Consider the following 17,864-nt stretch of genomic DNA (forward strand, 5'->3'; position numbering starts at 1 on the left):
GGAGTTCCATAATTAGTTGGTAGTCCTGCGTTCGTCTACATTCATTTGATCACGTCTTCGTTTAATCTGACATATTTACGTTGCTTCTTAATCATAGGTTAATTTCACCGTTTTCTTCTAATCCCATTCAATATTGACCTTCTCAAATTGAGGGAATTAGAAGGAAAAAAACCTCCTAAAAAATTTTCAAGTTTTAGTTATATTTAGATTTCAGTGTAAAGAAAAAACTTGTTCAAAATTACAATTTCCTCTTCAATTCATGCTGAAAAGGATTGATTGACCTGTGGGCTGTGAGTCGTCTTGTCACCGTGTTGGTGCGAGACTTCGTCAAAAGAGACGGCGCCGTGCCGTGTGCGGTTCCGGCATCTCAACAAGTCAGGCCTTCGGTTTCTGGCCGTAGGACTCGACCAGCATTCCTTCTGGACGTAGGACTTGATTTCACCGTTGATCGCTCTTAATCCCCCATTACCATAATTTCTGTTGTCTCAGCTGATTACGCAATGAGACTAGCCTTCTCCCTAACGTTCGCCCTCCTTGCGCTCCTGCTCTCGCATGCAATGGCGCCTCCGACATTAGCAGCAGCAGGCAAGCTGAGTGGAATTGCTGTGTCTTCTTTTTGTCATAATTCGAATACTGCACTCCGTGTGTTATAATTATGGACGTTTATGATAATGTTTAATATAATTGCGCCAGCCTTAGCGTCCATCAATTCTTTCAATGTTAATAGTTATGCTTGGATAAAGTATCGTTTAGCGAAAGTATTAAGCACCTGCAGCTCATTCAATAATGGAGTTCTAATCGATGAAATGCAGCCGCCGGACCTGAACCCGAGAGCTTCAGAAGCAGAGCAGATGATGATCAACCAGCAGCTGTGAAAGCTTTGGAATTAGCAGATGTAAACATTTATTTTTCTCTCGATCATGAGTGTACTGTAGACATTGCATGGCGATTAATTAATTTCTTGCGTGCAAATTTATCTGATGTAGTATTGGGTTTCTGGTTCCCCACTTCTTCTCAGGAGAAGCGGCAGGCCGATGGCTTGACGAAGACGAAGCGCTTGCTAATGTCAGACGGAATTTCTGAATCTCCTGGCCCCACCTGCTGTTGAGTGTTCCAGCCTCAGTCTAGGGAGTTTCAATTTAATACAAATTTTAGAAGGCCATACTTACAACGCACTTAGGAGCCAACTTAGAAGTGTCTCTTTTCCTAAAATCAACATTTGAATCCATGCCCATATAACTCAGGTGTTGGCTATATATGTACATTTAAATCCATGCCCATATAACTCACCTTCATAGGTGTTGGCTATTTATGTACGTACGTCTCTCTCTCTCTCTCTCTCCGATTGGGTGTACATATATAGCCAACACCTTCATAGGTGTTGGCTATATATGTACGTACGTCTCTCTCTCTCCGTCGATTGGGTGTATAACCCTCTAAGTCGACGATAAGCGACACACACACACACACACACATACATACATACAAACACACACACACACACACACACATTATAGTAGTAAAATAGTAGTAGTATAGTGTAGAAGAAGAGAAGAAAGGAGGAACTGCCAAGTGGGGCATCTAGCTAGAGCCACCAGGTGGCATCTCTTAAATAAAACATAGAAGAAGAAGAAGAAGGTAGCCGACTCTTTTTTTTGGAAAGCCTATTAGAAAAAATTTATTAAAACAGAAGTAGTATAGTCTAGAAGAATAGGAGCTGCCAAGTGGGGTAGCTAGGAGCCGCTAGTGGCATCACTTAAATAAGATATAAAAGAAGATTCACACTCTTTATTTTCATAAACAAATCCAATTAGGACGCTCTCTTTTTCTTTGATCCCATTCATTAATGTGACAAAAATGGGAACAAGAAACCATTACACATAACAGGGAAGTACTTCAGTTCCTGAATCTATGTGTCTCCCCTCTTTAGGATTGGGAACTTAAATGGTAAGAAATATTATTAGGGCAATAGTTAAAGTGTTATAGAAGTGTGGAATGTCATAAATGTAGAATACTTGTGGGTTGGTTGGAATCGAATAATCGTTTGTTTCATCATGCAAACACCAACATGCTCCCTGGTGTGAGATGTGATCTAAATGTGTAGATGAAACTCTTGCATAAAGTTAGCTACAAGTATTGTGAAGCACAATATGTATATATGTATATATACATATATACATACATATACATATACACACACACACTATTACATAATGCCCATGCTTTGGCTAATGGAATGTCATACGTGTTGAATACTTGTGGGTTGGTTGGAATCGAATAATCGTTTGTTTCATCATGCAAACACCAACATGCTCCCTGGTGTGAGATGTGATCTAAATGTCTAGATGAAACTCTTGCATAAAGTCGCTACAAGTATTGTGAAGCACAATATGTATATATGTATATATACATATATACATACATATACATATACACACACACACTATTACATAATGCCCATGCTTTGGCTAATGGGGTGATGCTTGCATGCTAGTGTGCCATGTGGTAAGACACGCCATGCTAGATGACGTGTATAATGATACTCTCATCGCGAAGGGTAACAAGTGGTGAAGTGTATGTTGTGTTGGTGCCTATCAACGTTTCATATTAGGATTAATTGTATGTTGTGTTTGTGACTATCAACGTTTAATTATGGTGAGAGGAGTTAATTGGAATAACTAATGTGTTTACATTTGTAAGATAGTTGATGAGCAATGTGTGTGTTGAACATGGAGGATCTTGTCTATATTATCTGAGATTATTACTTTATATGAGTTATTTTGTTGGCCATGTGCCAAATGATTGTACATATTATTTATGCACACTTTTGCGTGTCGTTGCTATATTACTAGCACGTGTGTTAGAGAAGTTTTGGTTATTTTACACTTAGTGTGTGGACAAGCTCTAGTGCTTGAGTTATTTTTGTAAAAGTGAAAAAGCAAAACCTATTTTGTATGCACAACTATTATTAGCTCCTTGGCTATATTTTGAATACAATTCTCAAAATACTCATGTTGTGAAAGTCGAGCTGCATGCATGAGGGGGAAGATTGCACCCAATAGTGTGTTGATGGTGATGTTTACTCTATTTTCATGTTCTATGCTATGCTTTAATCTTGTTAATTTGATTCAAGTCTATGCTTAGGTCATTGATGTGTATGTGAGTTTTGATTTACTCTTCAAGAACTACATGAGGTCCTGTGACTGTGGTATTACAGCTATGGGTACTTGCACTTGAAGAATAGGGAAAAGCTCACAAAAATTTAGAGGATAAAGAAGGCAAAAGCTTAAGGACACTTGGACAAATATTAAATGGTTTATGGGAACTTTTGGGACCACTGGATGGAGAACTAGATTAAAGGCTAGCAATTCATGCTACCTTTACTTTTTAAACCACTTCTGTGAAGCCAAAAACCACCCATCTTGATGAGAAACGGTTTTCCTCAACTCTTGACCTCTCGTTAATCTGTGTATATGGATGAATTTGGCATATAAAGGAGGATTAGGCCACTTTCATATTGCTAAACCACTAGCTATGACATAATTTTATAATGGATGGTGAATATTTTTCCATATATCAATTTCAAAAGAAATTGCTTATTAGCTTTTATAGTCTCATAAATCCTTGGGTTAAAGCTTAATCAAGAGGAAAATCAAGGATATTAAACCTTTAATTTTTTTGTTCCCTTCTCTCTCCGTCCACACGGGCGGCAAAATCGCGAATGGCTAGCTATTTTTCTCTCTCACATTCACACGCCGTGGGGATAAACAATTGTGAAGAACTATTTTTGTTTTAAAAAAAATCTTAAGCTTTAAAGCTTAGTATAATCAAAACTTTTTAAAATCTTATAACTTTCAAAAGCTTACGTATTATATAATCTCTAAAAGCCTATATTGCTACAAGCTTTAAATCCTTTCATTTCTTCGAGGAGACGGATAATCTCAGCAATACTTTGCAACCTAAAAACTTCAGATTTGAGAGATCTCCATGAGAAAAAATTTAACAGCAAGTGGACAAAAATTTGATAGTAATTCTTCCATAAAATTTTATGAACTTTTGAAGACTTCTTCAACACATTATTGCTCAGATGATTTTGGCGTCAAGCAGTTAAGTTATCTTCTACCTCGCGGATGCATTTCTTGGGAAATATTTTTAAGCTTTTGAAGACTTCTGAAATCATGGCTTTTTGTTGACTATTCAACGTCAACAAAATTATTTCTACCACTTATCTTTTATCATACAAGCTCTACTTTAAATATTTTGCCAATTCCTCAAATTCAAGCACAGTGGCAATATTTCAATATTTCAACAATTTTTATTTCTATATTTAAAATTTGCACAATGTGGAGAGAGACAATATAGGGATGATTTATTATAAGGAGACAAAGTTCCTCGAAAGGTGTTGAGACACTTCCCTATCATTCCTTGCATCCAGCACATGTAAGGGGATTGCAAAATTCAGGAAATGGAATGCTACTTATTGCTCAACTCATGGCATCATGAGGGTCGTAGTAGCTGGTTCACCAGCAGGGCAACATGTGGAGCATCAATTTCTAGAGTTTAAAGAAGAGCCCCATCACTTATGTCTTGGCTTGGGCATGGATGGTGTAACAACCCATTTGGCTTTGGGCATGGATGGTGTAACAACCTATTTAGCTTCAAGTCCACATCATGGTTTACTTGGCCTATTGTATTGATGAATTACAATCTCCCTCCATGGGTGGCAAATAAGGAAAGGTCATATCACATGGCTTGCTCTCCTTGTACTAGGCAAGTATAAGGTGGTGAGCATGGATATGTACCTCGAGCCTTTGATTGAGGAGCTTGAGACACTATGGCAAGGTATCAAAGTGCATGATGTTTCAAGGCTAATAAATAGGCATGAGGCGGAAGTGAAAGGAGTTTTTCTTTTTAGATGAACTTCTTCAACCCAAGGGCAGATGGAACTCCAACCTAAAGAAATCCTTGATGTTTGAGAAAAGGTTCTCAGGAATAGAATTCTGAGAGAGTTATTGGTTAAATGGAAGTTCTATCCTTTTGAAGATGCCACCTGGGAGAAAGAAGCCGAACTGTTGCGGGATTACCCCGAGTTTGCGAGATGAGAACATCTCACGTTTTTCAAGTGGGAGAGAATGTAAGATTCCTCCCCAGCCTCTCAAGATGTCCAGCATCTTCCCCTGTAAATCAAATCCCTCTTCAGAAATATAAAAGATCTTGTTTCTACCTGGCCTAGAGAGAGAAAATATTCTAGAGAGAGATTATTCAGATTTTGAATATTTTTGGATGGAAAAATATATCTTATTATTAAAATAAGTTCCCCCAAAATAAAAGTTCAAAAAGATTTTCAAAAGGTGCATTAGAAATCAAGTATAATCTATTCAAGAGGCCTTATCCTAGGGGTCTAGATTTTTTGAAACTTTTAAAATAAAGTTTTAAGAGGGCCAATCAGATTCATCCAAATGTGTGGAGAAGATAAATAGAAGAAATAAAGAAACCCCCCCAAAAAAAATGAGTAAATACTCACATAAGATGAAGAGTGGACTAAGGACCAAAGGAAAATAGATTTTTGATACCTCACAATGGGAATTCCCACCTCATGAAGGAGGCACCTATTTCACATGTGTGGTGGAGTTTTAAATTATCAAAAATTGAGATATTTTATCTCTCCTCTCTCCTAATTCAAGTCTAGTTTCAAAAACTAAGCTAATTTGACCTAAAAATGGTCAAAAATTGACCAAAGTGATCTGGAAAATTCTAGAACTAGTTTGCTTGGTTAGGAGCTCACTTTTTCCTATAAATAGAAGCCTCCCCCTTTGTTGAAGCTTAATAGTGTTTTATGCACTGTTACTCTACTCCTCCCAAGAGCCAAGAACTCTGAATTTCTCAATAATTCACTAGTTTTTGACCTTTCCCTCTTCTAAAGAATTGGTGGCCACTCTTGTTGCAAACAAGAGTAGATCCCTCAAACCATTAAGCCAAAGGAAAGCTCCCAAAATTCATGTAAGTTAGAAATCTTATATTTTTCTTTACTCTTTTAATGGTTTTCTAAATTTTGTTTTGTTTGAAATGATAATCTGATGCTATGCCTTGCTGGAAAGGCTTTCCCCCTCTCTCATTCTTAAAATCAGCCCTTCTTTATCCTAGTTAAGTAATCTAATTGTTGGAATTAAACTTTTCATATTGTTTCTTTTTTAAAAGTGAAAATTGATTAGTTTAGAGTGCTTAAAATCATTTGGGGATAATTTTTACGTAATTTTAAGATAGGAAAATTTGAAAAATGGTCAGCCATACAAAGGAGGTTATGGTAAAATTTTCTAAAAATTTGTGAAATAAGTTTCATCTTTTATTATTCTAGAAGAATAATCCCTATCGTTTGTGTATTCTAAAAGTGTCATTTTCATTCTATGCATATAGTAGAAATATATTTATTCTAAAAGTGTTATTTCCATAAGATTTAAATTCTATGCATAGAAAGATGCATATTGGTTATTTTTTTATTATAAAAGAGTGATTTTCATAAGATATAAATTCTATGCATAGAAAGATGCATATTGATTGTTTTTTTTTATAAAAGAGTGATTTTCATTAGATATAAATTCTATGCATAGAAAGATGCATATTGATTATTTTTTATTATTATAAAAGAGTGATTTTCAATAGAATTAAGTTCTATGCATAGAAAGATGCATATTGGTTATTTTTTTATTATAAAAGAGTGATTTTCATTAGACATAAATTGATTATTTTTTATTTATAAAAGAGTAATTTTCATTAGATATAAATTCTATGCATAGAAAGATGCATATTCGTTAATTTTTTTATTATAAAAGTGTTACTTTCGTCGATATTGATTTTTATGCATAAAAGAATATTTTTATTATAAAAGTGTTACTTTCATCAAAAGGGATTTTTATGCATAAAATGATGCATAAAAGAATTTTTATTATTATAAAAGTGTTACTTTCATCAAAATGGATTTTTATGCATAAAATGATGCATCAAAGAATTTTTTTATTATAAAAGTGTTACTTTCACTAATATCAATTTTTATGCATAAAATGATGTATAAAAGAAAATTTTTTATTGTAAAAGTGTTACTTTCACTAATATTGATTTTTATGCATAAATAGATGCATAAAAGGATTTTCTTTTATATAAAAGTGTTATTTCCATAGAAGTTGGATTTTATGCATAAATAGATGCATATAGAAATTTTTATATCAAAACAAGAGTTCTCTTTAATCCTTGTTTAAATCCCATGAATATGGGTAAATGAATTAAGTAAATACTCTGTGAAAGAAAATTTTACCGTTTCATATTCTCTAGGATGATAATGAGAAAATTTAGAAAATCTATCAAAGTCAGAATTTTAGTTAAATGATTAATTTATCCCTCATAGGAATTTGTGATTAGTTTTGAATTCACTTAAGTAAATACTCAATGAATGAAATTCAGTAAAGTAGTAATTAAAATATTACCCTTCGATAAAGATAGTTGTAAGAAAGCGCATTATGGGCCCAAGGCCATGGACAACTAGTAAGTAGGTATGAACTCTTGGGTGGAGTATAAATACCAATGTAAATGGGATTATGGCTCATTGATGATAATGTTATTTGTTCCAAGAATCAATGGTGAGCTTCTCCCGTGAGATGCTAAGTGGTGACTCCTTCATGAGCCACTCCCTTGGTGAGGGACTAACCCACCCCTGTTACTTTCTTTCATTGGTATCAGAGCATGGCTTTTGATCCATGATTTTTAATTTTCTTTTCTTCTTCTCATTTCGTGAAATTTCTGCTTCATTTGATTCATGGGGGAAGGGGATATGGCTAAGGTAGAGTTTGTGGTTCAAATCTGAGCACATGGACCTAATTTTTTTTGAATGAGTGGACCAAATTGGGAAAAATTCACTAATCTTGATTAGCAATTGTTAATCAAAAACGTTTTTCTGTTTGGGAGCTTTCTTGCAAACCCTAGCCATGGAATCTCAACATGAGAAAAGGGCATTGAGTCTCTCATGTATCTAGCAATGTTTTAGGAAGTATTTCACCTATTTTCCATGAGCAATGGGGCTCCCAATGTGGCTGAAAATCACTACCAAAGCTACCCACGTTTTTCACCAAAGTGACCCTAATCTTAATCTCCTTCAACAAATTCAAGCATTAAGGCTTCCCGGGTGACATTGGTGAGTTGCTCCATCACTTCCTTACAATTTTGAAGCATTCTTTCAAGCTATGGAGTGAATTAGGGTTTTATTACACATAAAACCCTCATTTTCAGAAATTGGACTTTAATCATGGCCATTCATGCTCTTCTTTATGCATTATGAATGCTTGAATGCTACACATAGCCATTCAATGCTATGCCTTGCATATTGGCATAAGTGAGCATAGCTTTGGGCACATTTGGGGGATTGAATAAAATGTTTTGGGTTGGAAGCCCGCTTTTTGGTGACACCGTTTTCCATTGCCGGTTGCACGTTTTTGGTCATAACTCTCTCATACAAACTCCGTTTTTGGAGTTCTAGTACTCAAAACGACCGGCTCGTTGTCCTCTTCGAGACGAGCTATAGGTCTTGAGGTGCAAGATTCAGCAAGTGCTCTCTGTTTTCACTTTTGTACTGGATTTTCTAGTCCCGAGCGGGAACTCGCGCCCAGAACGCGACCCGAGATCACCGCTCCGTGACACTTGGATGTTGTTGATGTATGTGGAAATGTATTGACATTGCCATGAGTGGATGTGATGAAGGAAGCACTATGAACCATGTATTATGATATGAATGAGCATGAGTCATGCTATAAATCAATTGTAAGTCAACTCTACTCATTCATTTGAGCTTGTAACCACATTCCACTCACGATTATACCCCACTTTATTCCTAGAATCTAGAATGAAGTAAGGGTACCTTGGCATTTGGAGGAGAGGCCAAGGGGAGAATGTCTTGAATCTTCCTTGCCGTTAGTGCCGGGTAACGCGGTAAGGAAGAGGATTAGGTACTTGGTGGTAAAGAAATGGCCTCAACCTTCACCTTGGTGAAGGGGTGAGAAGTGCTTGGCCGAGAGATCGGCAAGCATCGACGCGCTTCATCGACCACTTCATTCGACTTGAGCAAACAAGCAAATCCTCTACATCGACTTCTTATGCAAAAGGACAAAATTGATGCCATAAGGACACATGCTCAGATGGAAAAATGATTGAGGATTGATTTGCTTACAGTGGTCAAATGCATAAGGATTTTAATACTTGATTGAGATGCTTTGATTTGATTGAGATTTGGTGCAAAAAGAGGGGAGACTATGGCAAAATTTTTGCAAAATTTGCCTACTTGCAGCCAAGACAAATCCTTGAATTTCTAGGGTTTTTCAAAAGCTTTTCAAATCTGTCCTGAAAGCCCTTCAATCTACCCGAAAACCTCTTTCAAACAAGCTAAAGATCACTCAAATCGGAGTAGTATTGAGCGGTCAAAGTCAAGAGTTGACTTTCAGCTAGAATAGTTGACTGGTCAAAGGCTGTTGACTTTTTCAAATCTGTTTTTGGGGATCCTTACTCGTCTCGTCAAGAGCTTCGCATCGATATAAAGATCACCCAAATCGGATAAGAATTGGGCGGTTAACATCAAGAGTTGACTTTCAGCCGGTACAGTTGATTGGTCAAAGACTGTTGACTTTTTTAGATCTGTTTTTGGGGATTCTTATTCGTCTCATCGAGAACTTCGCGTCGATATAAAGATCACCCAAATCGGATACCGTTTGAATAGAGAAAAAAAAATCAAGTAAGTGGTCTTTGCAAGGAGGGATCAATTGCGCGCATGGAAATGACTAGAGGAGGTCAAAACAAGGGAGCCCGGAATGAAAATGATCAAAGACAACCGGAAGCAATGATGGCAACGAGTTCATCAACGAGGAATGAAGAAAGTTCAACCATAAAAGCACCATCTCCAGATGAATCTCAGCCAGTGGAAATGCCTCAATCTTTGGGAACTACTCCGCTAACAGTGGACATGATGTTAATGGCTATGGAGAGTATGTTTCAAAGGATTGAAAATAACCAAACAAATCGGCAACAACAATTTGGTGAACACCTCATGGAACGGTTCGACAAGCGACACCACTACCTGGATGACGTGATGCAAAGAGGGTTAAAAGACTTGGAGAAAGCCATTAGTGAATTGGCTCCTCTCAAGCTCAACAAAGAAGCCGATATGAATGCAATGGATGGTGTACATTATGATGCCAAACATGATGGAAAGCCTTCTATGCCAGAAGAGAACAAAGTAAGACAAATGATGCCACCTCAAATGATGCCACATTCTTCTTACATGGACAAGGGCAAGAGACCTATGGGTGATGCTTCTTATGAGAGATCCAATGCCAGTATTCCAAGAACTTCATCCTTTATGCAAGATGCAAGAAGAGGGTATGAACATAAGGGATTTAAAGATGCAGGTGATTGGCAATTGGAAGATGAGCAAATGCATAGACACTTGGGTGAAGGAAGAGGATTTGATGATCCAAGAGCACGGCAGAGGGGTTCAAGAATGCATGGTGATTTTGACAATGCTGTGAAGGACAAAATCATATTTAATAAGTTCAAAGGAGAATCAAATTCTATCAAAGACTTTGAAGAGTGGGCAAACAAGATGGATCTCTACTTCGAAATCAGCCCAAGGAGCGAGATTGCCAAAGTCTACTTCGCCTCACTTCATCTTGAAGGTTTTGCTCACACTTGGTGGAGGAGGAAGCAATCTCATGGTTATGTCATCACTACTTGGGAAGAATTCAAGAATGACATGGCAGAAGAGTTTACTTCTTGCATGCAAAGGGACAATCACATTGTGGAATAGGACAAGCTAGAGCAAATCACTACCGTGAAGGAATATTCTCACAAGTTTCTAAAGCTTCTATTATACTTGGACGACTTTGATGAGCATTATCTTGTTGTCAAGTATATAAGGGGCTTGAAAGCTCCTATTGGTGGTGATGTCAAGTCTCATGAATCTGCCACTTTGAAGAAGGCAATGATGCTTGCAGAAATTCATGAAGAGAAGTACTTGACAAAGTGGGCTAGCAAAGGGAATATCAAAGGGGAAGTGATCACAAGGACTGAAATGGGTTCTCATGCAAACACAAGACCTAATCTTCCAAGATTTCCTACCGTGTATGGTAGAGGGTCTAATAGACTTCCATTTAAACCACCATTTATGTCCAACAAAGCTACATACAATGAGTCCAAGCCAGCAAATGGGGGTTCAAAAAGCAAGGTTATCAAGGAGGACCGTTTGCATGAAATGAGGCTCAAAGGTCTATGTTTCAAATGTGGAGAAAAATGGAACAAGGATCACTTCAAAGTATGCAAATCCAAGGATATTTCCATAAGCTACATTATCACTGAGGACAATGCTAATCATGAGGAGGAGGAATTCCTTGAATGCAATGATGCCTTAGGATGGGGAGATCCTCATGAGGGTGGAGGTTCTCATGATGATGGTTTTGATGAAGAAAATCCCGAGTTTCCTTTTGATCCGAGTGGGAAACTAAAGTTTGCTCATGACAAAATGGATGATGGGATGCCTCTATGCGTGTGGGATGAAAACAATAGTGCACATACTACCTTGTGTACAATCTCTCATGATGCTTATGCGGGAAGTAAGGGTGCCAACACATTGAGATTGAAGATCAAGGTGAATGGAAGAACAGCATATGCACTCATTGATACTGGAAGCACGCATAGTTTTGTCAATAAAAGGTCTTTGAACACTCTCAAAATGCAACCAACTTCTTTACCAAACAAGCACATGGTGCAAGTGGCCAATAGTGATTCAATGGGTTGCAATATGAAGTGTCAAAGTACAGAATTGGAGTTGTCCAAGAACTACTCTTGCAAAGTTAATCTTTTGGTGATTGAGTTGGGACCAATTGACATAGTACTTGGATGTGATTGGCTGTCCACTTTGAACTCTTTTACCATGAACTTACAGAAAAGTTTCATGAGTTTTGTGCATCATGGAGGGGTTATTACATTGAATGGAATGCAAGGGTCCAAGCTCTTCATGATCAATGCTACTCAAATGAAGAAAGAGTTCAAGAAAGAGGGCTATGTTTATGTACTACAGCTTTGCAAAGAGGAAGATAATAGCAAAAAGGATTGCATCGAAAATGTGGACATGGTTAAGCTACTCAAGGATTATGAAGATGTGTTTACCATGCCAAAATCAATGCCGCCAAAGAGGAGTGTTGATCACGTTATTGATTTGGAACCAAATGCCAAACCAAGCAACAAGCCTCCCTATCGTTTGTCAAAGGTTGAAAAGGAAGAGGTGGCAAAGCAAGTCAAAGAACTCATTGACATGGGATGGGTTGAACCAAGTCAATCTCCTTTTGCTTCTCCAGTCCTACTTGTAAAGAAAAAGGATGGTACTTTCCGCATGTGCATTGATTACCGTGATTTGAATAAGATCACCATCAAAAATCGATTTCCAATACCAAGGGTGGATGATCTTTTGGATGAGTTGAAGGGTGCCACATGCTTTTCAAAGATTGATTTGCGTTCCGGATACCATCAAATAAGGATGAAAAGTGGTGATGAGTTCAAAACAGCATTTCGTACGGAAAGGGGTCTTTACCAATTCATGGTTATGCCGTTTGGATTATGCAATGCACCGGCAACTTTTCAAGCATTGATGAACAAAGTGCTTCAACCTTTCCTCTACAAGTTTGTATTGGTCTTTTTCGACGACATACTTATCTATAGCAAAGATGAGGAAGTGCATTTGAAGCACGTGAAAGAGGTTTTGGAGGTCTTGAGGCAAAACAAGTTGTATGTTAAGGAGACAAAATGTACCTTCATGGCACATGAGGTGGAATATTTGGGTCACATTGTGAGCAAGGATGGCATTTGTGTGGATCCAAAGAAAGTGAAATGTATTAGGAATTGGCCGGTTCCTTCAAACACTACTCAATTGAGGGGATTTTTGGGGTTATCTTCATTCTATAGGCGCTTTATTGCCCACTATGCAGAAATTGCAGCCCCAATGACGAACAAATTGAAGAAGGAAACCTTCTTTTGGGATGCCATTGCCAACAAAAGCTTTGAAGATATGAAGAAGATGCTCACATCAGCACCTATTTTGGTATGTCCAGACTTCACCAAACCTTTCACAATAAGGGCGGATGCAAGGGGAAGAGGGATTGGTGCGGTACTTTACCAAGACCATGGAGTCATTGCTTATGAAAGTAGAAAGTTAAATGACAAAGAAAGAGAACTCCATGTGTATGAGCAAGAGATGATTGCTATACTCCATGCTATCAAGAAATGGCACCATTACTTATATGGGAGTCATTTTTATGTGCGGAGTGATCATAGGGTGCTGAAGTATTTCCTCACACAACCCAATTTGTCTCTTAAGCAAAGAAGGTGGGTAGCAACACTACAAAACTATGATTTTGAAATCACATACACAAAGGGCAAAGAAAATGTGGTTGCCGATTCCTTGTCTCGTATGTGGGCCTACTCATTGTATGCTATTTCTGAGGTGCATAAAGATTGGATCATGGAGATACAAGAAGAGTACTTGTTTGATGAAGAAACCTCACAAATAGTGCAGAAATTACAGCAAGGGGTATGTGAAGAGTTACCCCATTATGAGCTGAAAAATGGTCTCCTCTACTACAAAGGAAAAGTCTACTTGGTTCCTACTTCATCATTTATCAAGAAGATCATGGAAGAGATGCATTGTACTCCTATGGCTGGTCATTTGGGTGTCTACAAAACCTTTGATGCAATAAGGAAAAGTTTCTTTTGGAAGGGGATGTGGAAGAGCATTCATGCTTATGTAAGTGGGTGCCGGTCATGTCAATTGAACAAGGATCCTACACATAAACCGGTGTTGAAATTTGAGCAAAATGATGAGCTATGGTGGATCAAACAGTAGAATCAACATGATTAACAAAGTGATTAAGAAATGATTAAGACGTAATTAGCAGATAGATTAATGTAGGCATGGATACTCAAAAAACCAGCAAATTCTCATTAGGGCTATGCCTCAATTTATAGAGTTTACATCAAGCATCAAATCCCCTTGATTTCTCCATGATTTACTCCCTGAATATCTCCACCTCTTGCCTGATTCTCTCCACCTCTTCTCTTTTCCCTGATTATCTCCCAGAATAACTCCACACTCCTAAATTCCCTCATGCTACCCATTATTCTCTCCCAGTAGATTCTTCTAACCTTTTCACAGGTTCTTTCACAATTACATCTCCTCTTTTACAGCCTCTATCCAAGAGCTTGTTCCCACACACACCCTATTCACTTGTATATTTCAACACCTCCCCTCAAGTGAATACTCCTAGTACACCTAGACCCTATACCAAGTTTGCCTCCCTTTACTTGGTAGTCCGCGACCAGTGTCTACTCCTCCCCTCAAGTTATCTCAGCACACCTGGACCCTGTATCAAGTTTCTTTCTTACTTGACAGTCCGCGACCAGTGCCTCAAGTCCCTAAACTCCATAGTCCTTGACACTCTCTCTCTCTATGTGTCCAAGGCTACTATAAGTGCCCGCGACCTTGACTAAAGTACTCACACATACATCTACCACTTGGCCTACATCATCGGTGGCTCAGAGGTGGTTTTACTTTGTTGGGGCAGGTTACATTGGGTTGTGGGGTCTCTCTCTCTCTCTCTCTCAGAGATTTTCACATGGCTCCTCACTCTTTGGAGCCTCACATCTTCTCTTGTCTTCAGTCTTCTTCTCGTGGCAGCATCTCTCCACGCGTCCGTCTCTTCTTTCAGTCTTCTCGGGGCAGCTTCTCTTCTTGTGGCAGCTTCTCTTCTCGTGTCCATGTCTTCCTTCAGATCTTCTTCTCGGTGTGGATCCTCTTCTTGGGAAGAGATATTCTTCTTCTTCCATGGCTGGGGCCATGAGCTCGTCCGTCAGGTCATTTTGCTCCATGTGAGCAACATGTTTCAATGTTTTGCTGACAGTTCCTTTGGGATTTTTATGTTTATTTTGTATCATTATGCAATGCAAACCCAAATTTATGCGGGAGGTCTTACCTCTTGCCTTAATCTGGACAAGGGCAGTGTCTGTTCCCATTTTTACACTGATAAAATGTGCCCAATACATAATGCGTATAGCATTCATTCTCATACACATTCCAAATGTAACTCTGGCTGTGAATAATCTTGTATTTGAGTGAGATTTACAGGCATTAACCAAGGGTTAAATGCAAAATGATGATTTTCACAATTTTATCAGCACAATTTTCCCAGAAATTACACTAAATTAAGGGTAACCAATTTGTACGGGATGGTTGGAGTATCAAACCAACTCCGATTTGCAATCTGAAGTTATAGGGATCTGTATCAGATACCTAATGGTTAATTTGAACCCTCAATTGCACCAAAGTATAGTGATTAGCACTGATTAATCACTGATTAGCAAATTAATGCTCTGGTTTGTGTGCAGAAAACAGAGTATGCGGGGAGCTCAGATCTGGTGCCTTCCACTTCAAATGAGCTCAAATGCTTTCAAAGGGATCAATAGCAATGAGTCTAGTAGAGGATTAAGCCAAGAAACAGAAGATTTGACCAAATAATGAAAGCTTAATCTCTGTTTTACCAAAGTCACTTGCAGATTTGATGAAGAGCTTGGATCTCACTGTAGACTTGATGAAACTGAATTCTGTCTTCACCAGCTTGTAGAGCATGCTTGAAAACCCCCGGGGCTAAGAGGAATTAGAGCAATTTGATTTGATGAAGTGGGAATTAGTGATTTGCTGCAGAAAAACGTAGCCTGCTAAAACAGCGATTTCTCCCAGCTCCGTTGACGGTTTGCACTTCTTTTTTGATGAGCTTGAAGAGCACTAAGATGGCTATCATATCCTAGAAGGGTTTGGCCTAATTTTATGTGTGCAAGGAGAGGGAGCTCCTCCACTGGCTGGGGGTGAAGGGGAAGAGTGAAAGCTTACTAAAAACTGATTTTTTTGCTAATTATTTTACTAATCCTGATTAATTCACTAATGGGCTCATAAATCTGGTTGATTCTAGGCATGGCTCTGATACCATGTTGAAATTTGAGCAAAATGATGAGCTATGGTGGATCAAACACTAGAATCAACATGATTAACAAAGTGATTAAGAAATGATTAAGACGTAATTAGTGAATAATTAGCAGATAGATTAATGTAGGCATGGATACTCAAAAAACCAGCAAATTCTCATTAGGGCTATGCCTCAATTTATAGAGTTTACATCAAGCATCAAATCCCCTTGATTTCTCCATGATTTACTCCCTGAATATCTCCACCTCTTGCCTGATTCTCTCCACCTCTTCTCTTTTCCCTGATTATCTCCCAGAATAACTCCACACTCCTAAATTCCCTCATGCTGCCCATTATTCTCTCCCAGTAGATTCTTCTAACCTTTTCACAGGTTCTTTCACAATTACATCTCCTCTTTTACAGCCTCTATCCAAGAGCTTGTTCCCACACACACCCTATTCACTTGTATATTTCAACAACCGGGAGGTTTGCTTCAGCCATTGCCCATTCTCGAAGGCAAATGGAGTCATATATCAATGGATTTCATTACTAACCTTCCGCGCACAAAGAAAGGGTGGGACAGCTTGTATGTTGTGGTGGATAGATTGACCAAAGTGGCCCATTTCATTCTTTCCAAGGTCACATATTCAGCCCAAAATGTTGCCAAGCAATTTGTTGATGGGGTTTTCAAGTTGCATGGTATGCCATCACAAATTGTGAGTGATCGTGATGTCAAATTCATGAGCACTTTTTGGAGAACATTGTTTGAATATATGGGAACCAAGCTTACTCCAAGCACCGCCTATCATCCCGAAATCGATGGTCAAACAGAAAGAGTAAACAAATGGGTGGAAACATATCTACGCCACTATTGTCATGATACTCAAAGCACATGGGATGATTGGTTACCTTTGGCTGAGTTTTCTTACAACTCAACATATCATGTGAGCATTGGCATGTCACCCTTTGAGGCTTTATATGGTTACAAGGTCAATTTGCCTATGTTGGTGGGTACGTATGAGACTTCTAACCATAATGCCAAGGAGGAAGCTGAAAGGATGCAAGCTTTGTTGCAACAATGCAAAAGTAATTTGAAGGTTGCACAAGAGAAAATGAGACAATATGCCAATGTTCATCGAAGACCATTGGAATTCAAAGTGGGAGATTGGGTTCTTTTGAGAATACCAAAGTCAAGATATGGGTCTTTGAAGGGAAGCACCAACACCAAGCTAGCTCATCGCTATTATGGTCCTTATCAAGTGATACGAAGAGTTGGGGAGGTTGCATATCAACTCTTACTTCCATCTACAACAAAGATTCATGATGTGTTTCATGTCTCTCACTTGAAAGGATATGTGGGTATGATTGATGAGTTACCTCCAATGAATGAAGAGGGAATGATTGAATACATTCCAGAAGCTATCTTGGGTACAAGGAAAAATGTACTTCGCACTCGTACCTTGGTGGAGTATCTTGTTCAATGAAAAGGTTTACCTAAGGAAGAAGCTTCATGGCAACCTATTTCAGCATTGGAGGGATATGAAGCATTGATAGAGCAATATGGGTTGGTGTAAATTCAACCACATGGAACATTCTTCTCCGAATTTGGGGTATTCATTTGAGGTTTCGAGGACGAAACCATTGGGGAAGGGATGGTTTGTAAGAAAGCGCATTATGGGCCCAAGGCCATGGACAACTAGTAAGTAGGTGTGAACTCTTGGGTGGAGTATAAATACCAATGTAAATGGGATTATGGCTCATTGATGATAATGTTATTTGTTCCAAGAATCAATGGTGAGCTTCTCCCGTGAGATGCTAAGTGGTG

General features: G+C 38.3%; 1 long non-coding RNA gene across 1 annotated transcript; it reads left to right on the forward strand.

Annotated features, from left to right (window-relative positions):
• The first annotated feature begins 315 nt into the window (after positions 1–315).
• On the forward strand, positions 316–1,359 carry LOC147639851 (uncharacterized). The gene is made up of 3 exons (XR_015269567.1): positions 316–585; positions 813–895; positions 1,019–1,359. It is a non-coding gene; the product is annotated as an uncharacterized LOC147639851 (long non-coding RNA).
• Positions 1,360–17,864: the final 16,505 nt, after the last annotated feature.

This window comes from Cibotium barometz, chromosome 3 (assembly GCF_041138505.1).
Source record: "Cibotium barometz isolate CiBa-2024 chromosome 3, ASM4113850v1, whole genome shotgun sequence".
Classification (NCBI taxonomy): domain Eukaryota; kingdom Viridiplantae; phylum Streptophyta; class Polypodiopsida; order Cyatheales; family Cibotiaceae; genus Cibotium; species Cibotium barometz.